This window comes from Megalobrama amblycephala, linkage group LG5 (assembly GCF_018812025.1).
Source record: "Megalobrama amblycephala isolate DHTTF-2021 linkage group LG5, ASM1881202v1, whole genome shotgun sequence".
Classification (NCBI taxonomy): Eukaryota; Metazoa; Chordata; class Actinopteri; order Cypriniformes; family Xenocyprididae; genus Megalobrama; species Megalobrama amblycephala.
This window is the reverse complement of record NC_063048.1, coordinates 11,060,175-11,080,217: the sequence shown is the minus strand read 5'-3', so window position 1 is coordinate 11,080,217 and position 20,043 is coordinate 11,060,175. Positions and strand designations below refer to the sequence as shown.

Below are 20,043 nucleotides of genomic sequence, written 5' to 3'. Positions count from 1 at the left end.
GTGTCTGTCTATTTATACCCTGTTTGTTTCTGCTTTTGTCATTGAGGTTTCTTTTATGGTCACTGGTTTCTCTGGTCTGTTTTCTTTGTTTTGTATGGACTGTTCTTTGGATTTTGACCCTGCCTGTTCTCGATTATGTTTTGGATTACCCCATTAAAACCTGTTTGTCTCTGTGCCTAATGTGACAAATTTATTTCCTATAATTACTGCACTAACTAGCAGAGGTAAACATATTTACACTCTTGAGTATCACATGTGTACCACAGCTAATCTTTGGCTACACCTTTACTGACAACTGATTTACTCATAGAAAGAACATCTTGGTTATTCTAATGCATATCAATTTTCAGACAATAACAAGACATTCAACATAAGTGTGATTTTAATTACTTGTAAAACAAATATTACAATACGTGTCCTGTATTCTGGCTCAGAAAGTCTGGAAGGAAGTATTTCAAGTGTTTGTCTGGGATCTATTATGTCCCATAACCTGTGATGTCTTAGTTATGATGAGTCAGTGTTTTGTGGGAAAGCTTATTCTGTCTGTAGCTGCCTCTGTAAGAAATTGCAGACCGTGTGAATTTGCTCTGAAATGCTCAGCAGTGACTCATGAGCTGTACATCTTGTGGATGTAAGCAGTTGAGTTGAAAAATTTACACACTGCATGCAGACATCTGAGATCCACCAACCAGCCCAGTTTATAAAATATTTTGGCACTTTTCACAGGCCTACAGTATTTGAAATAAAACCAGCAAGAACTTTTACACAGTGCTGTAACTTTGGTCAATATTATTCAATAATAAGCAAGTATTGTATATGTTTTTTGACAGACATCAGGCCTTTAAGTTCATTAATAATCTTAGTTTTACCTGATCTTGAGTGGAGGCTAGTGGTTTTTGGCTGGTCTTATTACCAATGTGAAAGTACTAATCCATAGTACATAGCAGCCAAAAGCCTTTACACATAGAATTCAAAAGAAAAACAAGAAGGTACAGTACAAGGAGAACGGTATCTAAAATTTGAGGATTTTTTTTTTTTTTTTTTAAGCAGCATTAAGTACATGTTGGATAACCGGTACAATTAACTCAATTAGCTCAGCCTGCATGTACCTCCCTAATTACAGAGTTCCAAACCTACCCTCATCATGGACAAATTCAGTGTTCTGCCATTCCACATTCCATTGAAAACAAGCAATATCTTTTTTATGGCCCTCAATTTACAATCAGGGCAATTCCATAGATGGGCTACAGGTCATTTACTATGGCTCTTAGGAATCAATGAACAGTTTTGCCACTGTGGAAGGAGCGAACCGTGGAAGGAGGGAATCGTGGAATGGCTGCGCTCTGAATATCAATCTGGTCAGCGTTGCATGGCAGAGGATGAAAACAACTAGTGCACTAAAGCCTGTAAATCACATAGTTAAAAGTTAATTAGCTTTAAATTAGACACAATATCATTAAGCCATTCACAAAAGTTTATTTCACTGATGTGTGTTTAATAGTTGTTTTGGCCAGTGGATTGTCTGAGGAATGTTTACTCCTTTATTTTGTGTTGTTTATCCTTTATTTTGTGTTGTTTTGTGTTGAATTGCTATAAATATATTCAGGGGCAGGTAGGCCTAATAAATATTTATTAGGGCCGCCAATTGATTAAAAATGTAAACAAATTAAACATGTTCAAGATATCAGATGGATGGATGGATGGATGGATGGATGGATGGATGGATGAGATAGATAGATAGATAGATAGATAGATAGATAGATAGATAGATAGATAGATAGATAGATAGATAGATAGATAGATAGATAGATAGATAGATAGATAGATAGATAGATAGATAGATAGATAGATCTGGAGTAATAACTGAAAGATTTGAAGTTCAGACTTCATAAAAAGGTGATCAATGGACCATTTCTGGATTTAGTATGTGGTAAAAATGAGATTAAAGGTTTAGCAGGTGCCATATTTAGGCTACTGTTGTTCCCTCAGCAGCTGTATTTGAATCTGTATGTTATGGCAATATTTATACGATGCAGTTAATTCTTGTCAACACTACTAAACATTTTAATGTCGCAATTTGCATATTGCAGCATTAAAGACTACTGATTGATTCACTCAGCAAGCAAGCCAACACAAAACAATCACACTCTCTGACGTAATTGAGGTGCTCGTAATCTGATTTGTAAAACGTTAAATGGGACACCCTGCTGTCTTATGGACTTCATGGACATTTACAGTATGTGACGGTCAATGCACATATTGTACTTGAAGCATACAGTGTGTAAGTGTGCTTCAAGTTAGTTTGGATAAAAACAGTGTTGGGGGTAACACATTACAAGTATCATGAGTTATATAATCATAACGCAATATTGTAAAGCATTAAAGGGGACTTATTATGCAAAAATTAACTTTTATATGGTGTTTGAACATTAATGTGTTTTGGCAGTGTGTGTACACAACCACCCTATAATGGTAAAAATCCACACATTTTTTTTTTTTTTTTAATCCCCATAAATCATAAGCAGTGTCTCAGAACAAGCCTTTTGCAGATTGTAGCTTTTGTAACGTCAGAGAATGACTGCTGACGGACTCTGCCCTATAGAGGGTATGCATCGACGTCACTTTCCCGCCGAAAGCGCGCTCCCTCAGCTGGACTGAGTGGCAGAAGAAGCTGCTGCGTGACTGGATTTAACAGGGGAAACTGTGAAAACGTGAGTAAAACTAACGAATTACACTAAAGTTTGGAATTGAATATGTTCCTTACAACTTGTCAAATAAACCTAATCCATGGATACTGCGATGCAGCCTGGAGTCGTGTTTCCTGACATTTATATGTGCCTGATTTCGACGGTGGGGAAATACATTAAAGCAAATCTGCCTGTGAATATTTTATATAACTACAACATCGGTAGGTTTAAATCCGCGTAATCACTTGTATCAATGTTATATCGTCATATCCCATACGGTAAAAAAATATATTTTCAAATATATTTTTAAATATATTTCAAAATATACAAAAATTGGCCAAAAAATATATTCGCTATAAATATATTTTCACATATAAATATATTTTCTAAAAATATATTTTTTGGCCATTTTTTATATATTTTTAAAAAAATATATTTTCAAATATATTTATATAAATATATTTTACTAAAATTATTTTTTGGCCATTTTTTGTATATTTTTTAAAAATATATTTTCAAAATATATTTTACAAAAGCATTTAAAAATATATTTTGCCCTACATATATTTCAACCCAAGAAAATACATTCACATGTCACATTTGAAAAACTTTTATTTGTTGTCTATAACACATGAACATTTGAATAATAATCAGCAAGGAACATACTTTACAATGTTCAAAAAATTACAATATTCAAACAAATATAACTTTTTTGCTTTCAAGAAGTCTCAGTTTCCCCACGTCAAATCCTCAAAGCCTCTTTGGACACATTTGGAAATCTCTTCTTGACTGTGAGACAAAAATCAGTTATTTTTTTAACTTAATGTTTCTAGTAAATTTTCCTTTCACTAAGTATTAACTTACCGTATATATGGCTGCCATGGTTTCCTCATCAAGGGCACTTCTTCTCTGTCTCTACCACTGTACTCATACAAAAGACAAAACACAATAACTGAACATCAGTACAGGTACAGAGGGCATGCACTTTGTCCTCTAACTAGTTTTGGATTTCCTGATATTTTTGTTTACATTGGAACCAAAACAATTACAGGTATACTGGATTTTAAAGATATTTAATGGGCATATTTTTAGACAGTACAGTAAAGAAACTGATGATTGAGGAGAGGTCGAATTAGCCTTTCTTTACACTTCTGCATTGCATTTTCACTTTTACAAATGAAGGGATAGTGGAATATCACAAAGTCACTCAGTTAAGCTAACAAAGGGATACTTACCCTCATGCTGTTCCAGTTGATTATGACATTCTCTTTTTCTGTGGAATACAAACAGAGATATTTAAAAAAATAATCCATCTCTGTGTGTTCACGCAAGAAGGTCAAAAACCAAAGTGAACATGACGGTAATCCACATGACCTCAGTTGATTAATCAACTTCTTCTGAAGTGAAACAATACGTGTGTTTTTGGAAAATACTGTTATGTTAAATTTGTTACATTACAGATTTGCCAACTGTCCAATATGGGCTCAAAGTCAACATGTTGTAATTTGTGATGTGTTTTAAAGCTTGAGGAATCATTTGGATGTACAGACTTTAAAATATTAGTATTTTTCTAACACACACCTAGTGTTTTACTTCAACTAGGGTCATGTTGACTATTTCATGTTTATTACTGTGAAGCTGTTTTGTATAAAGTGCCACAGAAATGAAGATGACTTGACTATGAACATTATCCTGTACCTGTGACTTGTGGTTCTCCAGCACAATCGTTGGGCTGATGGGGCGGACAGCAAGTGGATAAGCGTCTTGACAGATGGGTTTTGACCCGCACCTGTTCCAGACAGAAACAGATATTGACACAAGTGCAGAGAACATATCAATTCATAAATTACACAAATAAAATAATATAATTTGCTTAACAGTGCTTAATTTAAAAAAAAAAAAAAATCTACTTCTTAAAGTGTCTCATCATTCTCACCTTGTTGCTGTTGCACAAACCGTCTCTGCTTCTGCTACTGAAAATAAAAAGTAGATTTTTTTACAGTAATGAATGACACATGTAAACCTGTAAGTCATGACAAATAAGCATCTTCTGTTACAAGCAACTTACTGAATCACTGGCTCAACTGGATAATCGAAAACAGCTTGTCATTCAGCAGAAAGTGAATAAAAATTATATTATAGTAAGGCTATATTAATAATGATAATAATAATAGTAGAAAAATTGAGCGTATGAAATGCCATTAATGCCAAACCAGCATATGCCTGAACTTTAATAACGAGCAAATAACGTGTGCCTAATTAACAAGTTTAGTAAAACATTAAATTTAGCACAAAAAAAAAAAAAAAAAAAAAAAAAAACTTACATTACAGGCTCCACTATCAGTGACAGGAGCATCATAGATCGACAACAGCAGGCAGCACTGTCTCCCAAACACTCTACAGCTGAAATTAAAAAAACAAATTAAACATTTTTTGTGTGTAACGTTAGTTTTCACTAGTGTCCAAATTAAAAACAACTAACTTTAAAACGGAAATCTGAAAATATCAAATGCGTCTCATGTGAGCAAATAAACAAACGGGGCATTAATTTGACAAATAAAGTTAAAAAAAAACCTTGACAATAAAACATTATACATTCAAAGTAGCAATGAACATTACATATGTGAAAAATTACGATTAAAAATAAAGTTATAACGTTAGCTCTTACCTTTTACTCCGAGAACTCCCTGACTGACGACCGTTACAGTTCAAAATGACGCGCATGCGCAGTACTCCAAAAGTCCGTGAGCGCTGCTAGTGGTTTCCCATTCAAATTACGTCACAGTTAACATCGTACATTTAGCGATTTTATTAATCTATTTATTTGTATTTGATGTAGATCTAAACGCTATATTACACTGACAATAAATTACAATTAAATAAATAAATAAATGAATTAATTAATAAGTAATAGACTAAAACACACATTTGTGAGGTGCCATGATCACTATTACACAGATCTGTATTTTTTGGGAAGATATGTGAACAAAGTGTCAATGTGGAAAATATGTAGAAATTCATGTTTTTCTGATTCTTCAAACATAATGGATAGTTTTGTTCGCAAGGCTTTCTTCCACGCACATTTGCATTGTCGACTGTAAGATTGGAAATGTATTTTCTTGCGCCCTGAAATATATTTTTATATATAAATATATTTTTCCTGCCCCTGAAATACATGTTTAAATATATTTTAAGTATATGAAGGTTGAAACAAAATATATTTTCAGTTTCAAAAATATATTTCATTGAACTTCACTGTTTGTAACATATGTTTACCATATATTTAAAATATATTTTGGCCAGATAAAATATATTTTTTTACCGTATGGGATTGTCCAGCCCTAAAACATACATAATTTTATAGTATATTTTTTGTCAGTGTTGTTTATTGAAAAACACCCAATTATGCAGAATATAAGATGGAAAATAATTAATTGATCAGTTGTCAACACAATATATAACAATACAATATATACGGTATGATTTTACCTCAAAATCCAACAATTTGACACAAAATGATAATTAAATCATGTTTCTCTGCCTGGAGTCGAACTGTTTCTGAGAATTGCAGTGATCCATTTGCTTTTTTCCCTGTTGCTTTCTGCAGTTTTTAAATATATACCTCAGGGTTTGTGTCAAAGCTATTTGTACAGTCAATCACAAAGCTCTTTCCCGTTTTGGATGTGTTTTGTGTGTTTTTCGCGACATTCACGCTGAAAACCAATGCTGCCGCTCAAGGGGCTCGCACACTCGACGCGAAGCTCAGCGCCGCGACACGTCTTTCAAATTCGAACGCATTGTTTTATATTTTTTTCTGAGTCGTAGCTGGGCGCCGCGGACAGGCGCCGAATGTCGCCGCCGGTGTTCATACACTCATAGAAAACAATGCGTTCGAATTTTAAAGACGTGGCGAGGCGCTGAGCTTCGCGTCCGGCGTGTGAGCCCCTTCAGTCTTTTGCCACTCAGTGGCCGTGACCGCAGTCATAACGGTCGACGGTGACGTCACGTGCATACCCTCTATTAGCATAGACCCCGCCCTGAGTGAGCTGTACACAGTCTGCCATGTTTATCTCCTCGCCAGAGTATTCAACAACAGCATTCAAGAAAAACATTTATTCTTATTAAAGCTTCCAAAGTTATTCAGTCAAGAGCAGTGAGTTTGTTTGATTCATATTTACAGAATATATAGCAGTAGGTACTGTATATTATGCTGTTTCATTTTAATACACAGATCTAATATACACGTGTGATTTCTTGCTGTTTAAGTTCATAAGGATTCCGGAAGAGAATACAATGCTGAATAAAGTCGCATTTTTTATTATTTTTGGACCAAAATCTATATAAGATGCTTCAAAAACTTCTAACTAACCCTGATGTCACATGGACTACTTTGATGATGTTTTTATTACCTTTATGGACATGGACAGTATACTGCACACATATTTTCAATGGATGGACAGAAAGCTCTCAGACTAAATCTAAAATATCTTAAACTGTGTTCCGAAGATGAAAGGAGGTCTTACGGGTTTGGAACGACATGAGGGTGAGTCATTAATGACAAAATTTTCATTTTTGGGTGAACTAACCCTTTAATACTCACAGGATCTATCTATCTATCTATCTATCTATCTATCTATCTATCTATCTATCTATCTAATCTCCCACTGATGTTTTATTCAACTTAATGCGTCATCATTTATCAGCAGCTCCATCTGCCTCAGTCAAAGTGTGGCCAACACAATGTCACTCAAAGCAGGTCACTCTGCTCACATGCTAACTAACCATGACTAATGGAATGGTAGGAACTATTTCTGCCTACAGTGAACGTACATGGCAAACCTACTTTAATGCATCTTTCTTTTTGATGAAAGATGTGAAAGCTGTAATATTTGTAGTAATGGGGTCATCGTATTATCATTCTGTGGAAAGACCTTTCGACATCCAATATATGTCTAACGTCATAAATGCAAATGACGAATTTCAGAACTAGAGAGAGAGACCTAGTGTAACTTTGCCTTCTGGATTTGATTCGGTGAATGTTTTCATTTAGATTACAATCTCTCAACTGGTGCATTTCATTTGAGGCTTAAACCTTAATACTCTTTATTTTAATCTCTTTAGAAAGACACCTAATGTGCGATAACGAGGGCGATAATGACTTCACATAAAAAGATATCCATCAAATATAATCTCCTAAAAGGTTTTTCATTTTTTAAGCTCAACAGCACAGAATTTAGAAGTGGTTTATGCCAAAATGAGCGATGGTTGTTTCTAGGAAAGTATGTCACAGATGGTTTATGGTTCATATCTTTTACAAGCTGCACTTTGAAAAGCCTTTTCATCATTATATATGCCTATATACAGTATAATTGGTTTGATGCTCCTTCAGTATTATATATTCAGTCTAAAAAAACTAATTTGAACTTTTTTGATTGCTGTATGATTGTTTTTGTTGTTGTTGTTGTTGTTGTTTCAATTCAGGTGTCGTCTGAGCCACTAGTACTGTAATGTTTTCTCTCTCTCTCTTTGGCTTAGGTTGTAAAAGGCACTAGGCATAAATCAGTGCACCATTTTCTGCTCGAGTGTCTTCAATATGGTCTCCTTGGTGACCAGTTTAGAGTAGCACAAATAATCCCCTCTGAATAGTGTAATGAGATGTCTACTAACAGGAGCTTTCTCTCAGTGGTGCCTTGAACATGAGGGTCCGAATACCATTCACTTTCCCTAACAACAAAATCCTTTCTTGTTCTTTGCTTTCCTCTATTGCTGTTTAATGAATTCCTGAAGCTTTCCAAACTCTCTAGATTAGATACAGAAGAGTATTTTTCCAGTCTTTTGGCCCCTGTGAAAGCAAACATCACAGCTCAGCAGGGTAGTTCTAATGAAGATGATTCTGAACACAAAAGCTGTAATAGTCTTTGCTGTAAGCTTGCGCCACAAATGTGTTTCTTTGTTGGTTTCAGCTTGTATAATTGTTTTTTTGTTTTTTTTTATCTATACAAGCAATTACCCTCACATACACGCATTAGCACTGTTACAAAAACTACTTAACAAAAACTACTTGGGTAATGTTCTAAGCTGCTATTCACATGTTTCTGATGTGAAGGTCATTCTAAACAGGTAGCAAAATTATGCTGCTTTATACGAAAAAGCATTTTTGCCAAACTATACAACACCGTCAAAGATAATGCAATGCACTGTATCTAATCTATCTATCTATCTATCTATCTATCTATATATATATATATATATATATATATATATATATACACACACACACACACACACACACACACACACATAGTCAAGTCCAAATATTATATCTCTTCCAAATCCAATAAAGGTCCTGTGGTATCTTTTAAATTCAATGTAAGTCCAAGTTTGGAATCCTTTGATCAACTTAAAGTCTACTTCTGTTAAGTTTCTTTTCCAAAGTTTAACTATTTTTGCAGAGTAAACGAGTTGACATCTGCCCCAGCAAAGTGGCCACTGAATTTATATCATTCAATTCAGGTCCAGCCAATTTAACAATTCTGGAGGTGCACATCATCTGAGTGAGACCCATCATGCTCTCCTCTGTTACATTCAGCCCGGCTCCTTTAACCAAGGGTTCTTCAAGTTACCAGTTCTATCAAGTTCCTACGGTGGCCCAGTAGTGCAGAACACAACGGAATTAAAAAGCAAACATAAGTTCACAACACAACAAAATAAAGCCACAACACAACGGAATAAAGCCACAACACAACGGAAACAAGCCACAACACAACGGAAATGCTCCCGACCACTTGGGGGCTCTCAGAGCTCGGTAATATTACTATTCTTTGCCACTGTTCTATAAAGTCGACAGTTTTACAAAGATATCAATACCATGATTAGTTTTAAGTATGTAAGCATTGTATATCGACATGATATATTAATTAAAAATCAACTACGTTCACAATAGCTTCATATTTATACTTGTGAATGATTTGACGTGGTACCCCGGCTCATGATAAAGGGAACATCCACCAATACCACCAAGTGGTTAAAACGGATAATTGGTATTCATTAAAATTACTTTTAACATTTAAAAACAGACATGTTCAAATTCCAAAGGTTGTTAGTTCCTGTTGGTAAGACTGACAAGCTTTGGAATTTGAATATGTCTGTTTTTAAATGTTAAAAGTAATTTTAATGAATACAAATTATACGTTTTAACCACTTGGTGGGATTGACAGACGTTTCCTTCATCATGCGCCGGTAGCGCGTCAAATCATTCACAAGTATAAATATGAAGCTATTTTGCACGTAGGTGATATTGAATTAATATATCATGTCGATATACGGTGGTTACATACTGTTTAAACTAATAGTGGTATTGATATTACTGCCGACTCTATAGAACAGTGGCAAGGAACTTTACTGAGCTCTGAGAGCCCCCTAGTGGCAGGGAGCATTTCGGTTGTGTTGTGGCTTGATTTTGTTGTGTTGTGGCTTTATTCCGTTGTTTTGTGGCTTGATTTCGTTGTGTTGTGGCTTTATTCCGTTGTGTTGTGGCTCGATTTCGTTGTGTTATGAACTTATGTTTGCTTTTTTAATTTCATTGTGTTGTGCACTAATGGACCACCATAAGTTCCTGTCTATCTATGAATAATAAAATGTCTCTAAACTTAAATGTGCACAATAAAAAGATGGCACTCCATTGAGACAAATGACAAATGTCTATTTAAAAAAGTGAAGCATCCATACCAAAACCTTTAACTCTTTATAAAACTGTTTTAGCCATCATTCGCCATACTAGATCTGCAAACCCTTTCAAAAACTTTTGAACAATTTGTAGGCCAAGTCTCTAGCCTACTTTGCAAGTACACCATGCCCTGTCCACTCTCCTTTTTGGGCAAATAAAGAGCACTTTGAGGTATCCAAAGTACTTCCCTGGAAACTACTGTCCCAAGAAAAATTGACTAAAAATGCCTGTAATTTTGGCAAAAGGCCAACAGGTGGCTCTACACAAGACAATTTATGCCACAATGTTGATGCTACTAAATTAATTTATTACTAGTATTCTTCCTCAAAAAGACATTTGTGCATGGATCCATTTCCATTTATTAAATCTCTCTATCTTTTCAACAGTTCCCTCCTATTTCTTCTGCTGTACAGCTTCCAAACCAAGCTATACTTGAAAATATTTAAAATCCCCCCTTGTCCATATTATCTCCTGAGAATCTCCAGTGTCACTTAGTGTTCCAGAGATATAAGGATTTTTGCAAAAATGCTTTTAACTTTTGAAAACATTGTCCAATTTTTGTTTTCTCTTTCCAAATTTTGTCCAAAATCTGATCAGATGATCTTTGGACAGAGCTGCACAGAAATGACTGAATGGATTTTTAATATTCGCTTCCGAGAAATTTTCCTCCAAAGTTGACTTGGCCTTTGTTTGTTGTCTTAAATTAGTTAGCTTAGCATGCTAATTGGTTACCATGATAACCAGTTGTGTGGGTTCAAGCTATCAGGTTAACCATAAGATTTATTGGCATTAACTTATCTTAGCGTGCTAATCTGGTTAATCTGCTAAGTAATGCTTTTGTGTGCTCATTCTCACACTGAAGGCTCTCCTCTGCAGCCTGGTGAATGTGCGTCAACTAAGTAGCGCAGTATGTTAAACAACCTGCCCTGAAACTTTCAGGTTGTGGGTTGTGTCTTTCTGAGAATGATCTAATCTGAAATGATTAAATATTATGAACACTGACGTCTTGCCTGACTTGCACTGGAATGATGCTTTACATTTCTGGTCTCCGGTAAGCTGATAATGTAATGTTAAACCTATGAAAATAGTATAAAAAGCACATGGCTCTACAGTGCCATCACTTTACAGCATAGCAATAACTGTCTTTTGTCAGCGCCTCACTCATCAAAGTTTAATGAGCGCTTAAGTGACCCGAAGCTGTCCGAAGTTAGTTGCACTGAAAACATACGAGCGCTCATATCCTATTTCAGCTCCTGATCAGGATGAAGCTTGTGGGATTTTGTCCTGAAAATGATTAGAACACACGTATCCTCTTTGGGGAGAATTTAACTTAAGTGCTTCAAGCCATGCTCGTTTTCGCTTACCAGGCATAAAATAAAATAAAAACAGTGCTGAATATGGACATTCTCTTCAGATTCGCTGGTGCTCAAAACATGTGCATTCCAAGAATTTCTTCATCTTATTGGTTAAGTAACAGCCAACAACAGCACAGCTTAACCCTGCACACATTTTTTTTTTTTTTTTTTTTGTAATGTTCAAAAAAGTTTCTGTTTAGTAAATGTAGACGCTCTTTTTATCCTGTTTTGATAATGTGTTCCTATGGAGACCGGAACAGGACAGCATTCAAATGAGAGTTAGAATTCCTCATGAAGGTGCTCATTGTTTACTCAGGAAAAAGGTGGTTACAAAATATTCCTTTTGAGTTGATTCTCACCAGTGTTAATTACGTTAACGAAAAATGTTCATTGACCACCTTTTTTTCCATGACTAAGACTAGACAATGAGAGACAACACCAATGCCATTTAATGATAACTGTGATTAAATCAACACATGCAATATCGTTGAGGAAAAAAGACTCGACTGAATTGTGGCTAAAAGACTAAAAACTTTACCAAAATCACTCTTTTGAAATCACTTTTTGATTTTGTCGAATAAAGGAGACAAAATATTATGAGCGTTCATGCTGATGGAGCAAGATGCCAGATTTCCAGAATTTAAACCCCCAATAAGAGCTTTTTTGTTCAAAGAACACGTTTTACTTCATCTTTGAAATCTGGCAACCATGCACATGCGCTCTCTACACTGAGGAAGAAGCGTGGATGAAAACACAGACAAGTAAGCTGGATTTAAGTGATCTTCACTTGAGATTTTCTACTTAAATTAAAGTGTCGTTCAATTGGTCTATATTACACAGCTCATTTTCTGACTAAATCTGTGATCAAAGTGTAGGCTAATATCCAGCAGTGGTTCTCAAACTGACGTACATATTTTTATTTCTACTCCACCTTAAAATAACATTAAAACTGAGCATGTATTTCTAGCAGGTAAAATGCCGTAAATACACGACATTCAGTCAAAATACCACATCTTCGCGTTCAAAACTGCATCCACGCCAGCAAATCGTGCTACATTACTGCTGTTCTCGACAATATATCTTTGTAAAAGTGTGGATTTAGCACTACTAGCATGAAGAACAAATATAGACACAGACTGCATAGAGATTTAAGATTAAAACTCTCTTCGATACAAAAACATACCTTCTGTGAGTTATTGTTTTTAATGTTGATCATATTATACCAGCAAGAATGCAATGTTTCCCGAATATCCACACAATTTCAAATGTGACATTGATTTTATACAACAGTTAAACAAACAAAAGGGTAATATTAAGAGATGTACATTTTAAACAGTATACTTTTGTCAGTATTTTCGCTCTTTTTTGCAATGAAAGCCACAGAAGAACTGCCACACACAAGACGTGTTTTGTGAACGAATCTTCAATGATTCAATGACCTATTCATAAATACAGCCACTTGCTTTGATACTGAAAAAATGAATGACTCGATGATTCACTCATAAAAACGTCTCGGTTACAAAGGTAACCCTCATTCCCTGAAGGAGGGAAGGGAGACATACGTCAGACAGACCGACGAATAGGAATCTCGCTAGAGAGGCCAATCTACTTCGAGTGTAACTAAAACGAGCCAATGCACATTGGCATGCAATCATATGCATCAGCTGCTCGCCTCGCAGCGCGGGTATTTAATGAGCAGCAGGTGCGTTGCATCTTCAGGTGTTCGCTGAGGAGCCGAACCAAGCAGGCGGCAGCATCAGCGGGGTACAACGGCTGTGGCGACAGGACGTACGTCTCCATTCCCTCCTTCAGGGAACGAGGGTTACCTTTGTAACCGAGACGTTCCCATTCAATTGGTCACGTTCGACTGATGACAGACCGACGAATAGGAATCCCTACCAAAGCGCCGCAGGAGCTGCCCTCCTCCAGTGCTCTGTTGTAAGCCAGCTGAACCCCCTTGCCCCTTGTGGGACAGGGCTGACACAGATAGTGTCAATCACTGCTGTTCCCCAAAACCCACTCAGTGAGACTGTTGGATAACACTGGGAAAGCGTACCCTTTCACTGGGAAAGGAACGCTGTGGAAGCCACATCCTTCCCCGAAGGAGTTATGTGGAAAAGTACATATGGACTAACCTCGTAGGCTGTACTGCATATGGAAGAACTGGGGTGACTCCAACCCGATGAAGGGTGGGTTCTCCCAGAGGGAAAGACACGGGCTTCGTTTAGGAGCAACCGTGGAACTAGACATATGGGATCCCTGTAGGGTCACACATATGGTACCCAGCCTAAACCCGGTTCTCAAGGATGCAACGGAATATAAGCCTGGTGCCAGATGCTCCTCCATGTCGGCTGCCGAAGGGAGATTGGAGGACTCAACAGGGTCTGCCTTGTAGGGACTCTCTGGATTAATAAGCGCATGTAAGCGCAACAAGCCGGCAATAAGCCGGGGCTTCTCCATGCCTCTGACCTGAGGCTCGACACGGGAGGAGACACGAACTCGGCTCGACACGAAGGCTATAGAATCTAGCGAACTTGTTAGATGTCGCCCAGCCCGCAGCTCTACAAATGTCTGTCAGCGAGGCGCCACGAGCCAGCACCCAGGAGGATGCGACACCTCACGTGGAGTGCGCATGCAACCTGAGCAGGCAGGGCACGCCCTGAGCTTGGTAAGCCAGGGCGATGGCATCCACTATCCAGAGTTCCGGGAACCAGGTCCCGGAACTCTTATCAGCCGTAAAAACGGCTTTCAGCGCTCAAAGCACATCGTACCGGCCGTGAGAACAGCCTTTTGACGCTGTCAAAACAGCTATTTGCTCAATAATGGCAAACGAAACAAAAAACAGAAAAATAAAGAGAGGACTTCGACCCCGCTGCTGTGCTGTTCGCCCGCACTCGAAAAAAAAGAGAAGTTCAACCAAAAAGCTTGACTCGTCTTTTAGCAGACACTTGCTTACAGAGAACAGGAATAAACACCATTCGGCTCCAAAGCGAAAAGCTGAAGAAGCAACGCACCTGCTGCTCATTAAATACCCGCGCTACGAGGCGAGCGGCTAATGCATATGATTGCATGCCAATGTGCATTCGCTCGTTTTAGTTACGCTCGAAGTAGATTGGCCTCTCTAGCGAGATTCCTATTCGTTGGTCTGTCTGACGTACGTAAGGTTTTTTTTTTAAATGTAAAAAATAAAAATAGACTAAAATATGAAAGACAAAAATGACTAAATGTAACTAAGACTACAGAGCATTTTCGTCTGAAGATAAAGACTAAGACTAAATCAAAAATTGTTGCCAAAATTAACACTGATTCTCACTAGAACTACAGAACTTTCGGCATCTGTGTAAACACACGTCTTCCCAATGGCGCAACAAGATTAGTGACAGGCACCTAACCCAGATATTGTGGGTTCAAGTCCTGTGTGGTACAGCTTGTGAAATTGTGTGTAATGTTGTCATTTTGATACCTTTATTTTCAGGGTAAATGTTGTACTAATCTTTCTTCCTCTTGGATTAGAAATAAATGTCTTTTTGCTCATTCTGTGTTCATTCTCACCTGAAGTTGTTAATTCTGAGTTTATTATTACCTGTTCTTCTGAACCTATCTATTTTTTATGTACATTCTTTTTCTGCTGTTTTTGCTCTTCCAGCTCTTCCACACACTTCCAGCTTCTTCAGGGGCTTGGCCCTGTATTGCTGCTTGCAGCTATATTTTTCTTTGTATTCACTCTTAAACAGTTCACTATAGACCCTTACAGCTCTTCTTCTTATTGCATTTGAATCTTTTAACTCCTGGCCACTTTCTGGCCATAAAGAGTGAATATACCTGCATTGGCCTTTTCCCCTCAGGCTACAGAAAAATTTAGATGGGGTGTCCATTCGAGTTAAGTTCTGATACCTTGACCTTACCAGAGCTCCTTGTGTCTTTATAACAAGCATATTCTCCAAAAAAGACCTTTTGGACTTTAACATCTCATCTTGTCTTGGTTCTTTTTTAACATCTGCCAACGCTTAAAAATGTACAGTTCCAGATTCCAATTTTCTTATGACTCTATGTTTTGAGAAACATTGAAAGCATACTTTTAAAAAAAAACATTTTTATTTCAGTATTTCCATAATCCCACCATTATCTTAAATTGTTAAAACATTGCTTTCTAAATTTAATTTGACTCCAAAACAAACAGAGGCCTTTAAAATTCTTTAAAATTCAAGTAACTTAACAAGGATGTATTAAAATCCCAATATGCACTTTTTGCCTTAATGTTTGTAATAATAACCTGACATAAAACTAAAAACATTATAAGTACAACCAGCTGGCACAGTTTCACATTTTCCCCACAACATTATGTAAATGTTTAAAACAATAAAATCTATCAAGTCTTGCCATAGAAAATGATCTCTTGGATGTAACCACGTATAGTGTTTCACATTACCATTAAATTCTCTCCATATATCACATAAACTATCTCTATCAATTCACAAAGCTCTCGAAGCTGCATGAGGCTTCACATATTTCCTTTTCAACATTTAATTTTCTTTGCAATTAAAGTCCCCACCCAAAAACACATATCAGTTTCACGATTCTGCAAAATTGTATTTATACTATTAAGAAAATTGTTGTTTCGAAACCATTTTCTGTTTGTAATTCTTGTCTCACTTTAGCAACAAACTTTTTTTTTTTTTTTTTTTTCCTCCTGTAAATCTCTTGGATATTGCATTTTTCAGTTCCTTCACCCCTCATTAGTGTTCCAACTCACTAGACATTCACTGATAAGGAAAAAACTCCATATTCTATACATTTTTCATGCTATTTTTTTTTCCAGGAAAATCCCTGATTTTCACAAAAGAATAGTCACTCCTCTGTTTTCGATGTCAGTTGCCTCATCTGAATCATCCACTAGTCTATAACTAAATTAGCTAAATGTTTCTATTTATTTCCTATAGTAACACAATGGGTGGTGCATCATCATCCTGCACATGCTAAACTTATATCTTAAATATGTTATAATGTAAAAGTAAAATCACATTGTTTCTAAGAGGAGCATCTTCCTCCTTCCCCTATATCCCTCATCCATCTTCTCCCCCATCTGTCCCTTCTATCTTCATTTCATTTACCTGTTCACCCACATACATTTTTTCTTCTTTTTTCACCATCTGTCATATCTGTGCTCTCCCACACCTCCATCACCATCTTCAGCAGTTACAACATTAGCACTATCAGTCCTCTCCTCTCCCTGCACAATTTTAATTTCGTGCCTAAGTAAGAGTCGCTCAAACGCCACTTTATCTAAAGCCTCCGCCATTGCCGGTGTTCAAGACACCTGGCCAGCAAATGCTGCAGGCAGCGTTCCTCACTTATAACCTTGCAAAAAGCCTTTATTTACTACACAACTCAAACTTTAAAAATCATTCCAAAACCAGCTAAAATTATTTACACAACAACAATGTACAATAAAATAGATGTTTGTACAGTTGACAACATCGTCTTATTATTAATCTGAATTTTGAATGATTAATTAATTGCTAAAAAGTATATATATATTTAGAATGAATAATACATTAGAATTATTAATCAACACTAAAGTATTTATTGATCTTATTTAATGTTAATTCCAACATTGAGACTGAGACACTAAAGAGCTATTCTCTCTCACTTTTCCTGTCTTTCTCTGGCTTTCTCTCTTTTCCTCTCATTCTTTATCCCCCTTTTTTTTTCTTTTTTTTTTCCACTGTTGGATAAAAGCAAGAAGTGTTTTTCATTTCCCACTGGCAGGTCCAGTGGTGCCGCCACTTTGCTCATCCTCCTGTGGAGCTTTTGACTCATCCTTTAGAATCCCCTCAGCAGAAGCCCAATGTTCTCGCTTCATCTCCATCCCGTCCACACTGACTGATCCAATCAATATTCCTCACCGATAGGCTCGACTACCACACGCTCTGACAGAACTGATTTTTCTTTCTCTTTCAACCTTGACAACCTCTAGTTTTGCCAATACTGCTTTGAAGGATCTGCAGAGCGGGTTTATAGTCATTTGAAAAATGTACTGCTTTCCTAAAAGAGATTCTCTGTCATTATGTGTGGTCGAATGTTTAACCGTGTTTACCATTGCAGTCTCACACTCTTTTTGTAAATCATTCTGGATAAAAGCATCTGCTAAATGCCTTCAGTTTCAATTAGATTTATTTTATTCTAATCCAGCTTAAAACCAACTCAAAATAGTTACAGTTTCAGTTTTGCAGTGTGGACTTTAATTTCAATAGGTGAATTATATATTAAAACAAAAACACAATAATTTCCAATGCATCTATGATGGTCTGGCCCTGGATTTCCAGATATAACCTAGTCAGTTTTACAAATTTAAATTGATTGCATGCAATGAAATTATGTTGTGACAAAATGTTCACTTTTTTTTTTCTCTCTTTTTTTTAAATATATCTTTTCATTTATTCATTCATTCATTAATTCATTCATTCATAACTGGTGAAGAACTTATTAATACAAAAGTAATTATGTGTCATTTATATACATCATATTTATTATATGTCATATTCATATACATTCTCTTATACGTTCTCTAGAAATTGTTGTGCTTTCAATGAACTCAAAAGGTTTGCAAGCAAATGCAAACGTTTTTTGCCAGGGAACACAAAGATTTTGCTAATTTTCTCAGGTGACACAAAAAATATGTTTCTCATATTTTTCAATCACCATGTCTCTTTAGAGACTCTGTAGGTTTACCACAGTTTAAAATACAGCTAAACCAGCTTCACAACAAGGTTTTTCTGTATGTATATTAGCACAGTAATTTTTGGTCACCAGCATTAGCTTATTTTATCAGTAGAAATGTTATAGAAACTGTGACAGTTCAATGCCAAATGAGAGCTGGCTGTTGATTAGAGTGCCATAAATTGAAATGTCAAATTCCCATCTTGACTCCAAAAAAGGTCATTAAATGTAAACTCCTCAGAGAGAGAGACGTTCACAGGTTGACTGAGGTTTAGTATCTCAAATCCTTATCACAAGCTTAACAGCATGTTCCCTGTTCTTGTGGGTCTGCTTGATCAAAGATTACAAAGATGAAGAAGAGAAATGCAATAGTTTCAATAAACCCAGTGCAACGTTTGCTTTCTACAGGATAAACCAAAGATCTTTTGAGCATTTAGCTGAGAAACAATGATGATTCATAACAGTCAGAATACTTATATCGCAGCTGTGGCAACCAGGGCGGGCGAGAGCCATGAGGGAATGGCGCGAGTCTCTCACGGAGGAGCTCCGGAAGCATAAAAGGAGGAGCGACGACAGTGAAGGATGAGAGAGGACCAGGCCTGGACTTTATTTTATGTTTTATTATGTTTGTGTGGCCGGCAGACGTCCGCGAGGGTCTGCCGGCATTACTTTCGTTTTGTTTATTTTGAATTAAAGTTATGTTGAATGTTCGCTGGTTCCCGCCTCCTTCTTCCCGTATATACGAACTACGTTACAGCAGCAATTACTCTCAAACCTCACAATACTATTTAAACAGATGTGAATGCTTTCTGAAATTGTATAATGGTTTAGCAAGATTATCAGGATTGCTGAAGATAATCACAGAAAGTCATCATGCAATATTCATTTAAAGCATGCACCCCCACAATCTCATAAAGGTATTATGTCAGATGCACAGCAGCATGAAGAGAGCGATATTGCAAACAAATGAACACTGTAATGAGTCAAATTAAGTCTGAAATTGCATACATTGTAATATGAAGAGTTTCGTTGCAAAACGAGATAACTCCGTTTTTAAAATTTTTGTCAAAACATGTTTATTATTATGTTATCATGTTATTATTTTGTTTTATGGTGCTACTTAGCTGTATTTTTTAAGCCCTCATATCATCTCTCTATACCTAAATATTTTTCTTTAATATGACTTAAATGTGTCAGTGCAAGATTTTGTGACAGTCACAACATCTTTGACAGTGGGGAATGCATCTCTATAATAACCCTTATAGTTAAAAGATACTTGTGCCTTGTCTTTAAGCTGTTATGCATAATAATGGGCCAGATATTCACCTTTGCATTAATGTCATTACACTTGTTAGTGAAAGAAAAGATGGACAGGATAGACTGTCATTCACACAAAATGGGTAATGCTGCAAAAGAACCACATTAGTTAACTAGCAAATTGGGCCACTTTTTTTTTTTTTTTTTTTTTTTGCTTTTTTTTTTAAACAAAAAAAAAACAAAACAACAGCATTCCCTTAAAAGTGATTATTTGTTAGCTTGATAATCAAAGAGTGTC

General features: G+C 36.4%; 1 long non-coding RNA gene across 2 annotated transcripts; it reads right to left on the bottom strand.

Moving 5' to 3' along the window:
• Positions 1-3,281: 3,281 nt before the first annotated feature.
• LOC125268205 lies at positions 3,282-5,951 on the bottom strand. 2 transcript variants are annotated; one of them, XR_007184830.1, is made up of 8 exons: positions 5,356-5,951; positions 5,012-5,090; positions 4,756-4,771; positions 4,624-4,660; positions 4,386-4,476; positions 3,923-3,960; positions 3,552-3,608; positions 3,282-3,476 (listed from the first exon to the last, which is right to left on the bottom strand). It is a non-coding gene; the product is annotated as an uncharacterized LOC125268205 (long non-coding RNA). The 2 variants fall into 2 exon arrangements; XR_007184829.1 differs by lacking the exon at positions 4,756-4,771.
• Between the last annotated feature and the right edge of the window lie 14,092 nt (positions 5,952-20,043).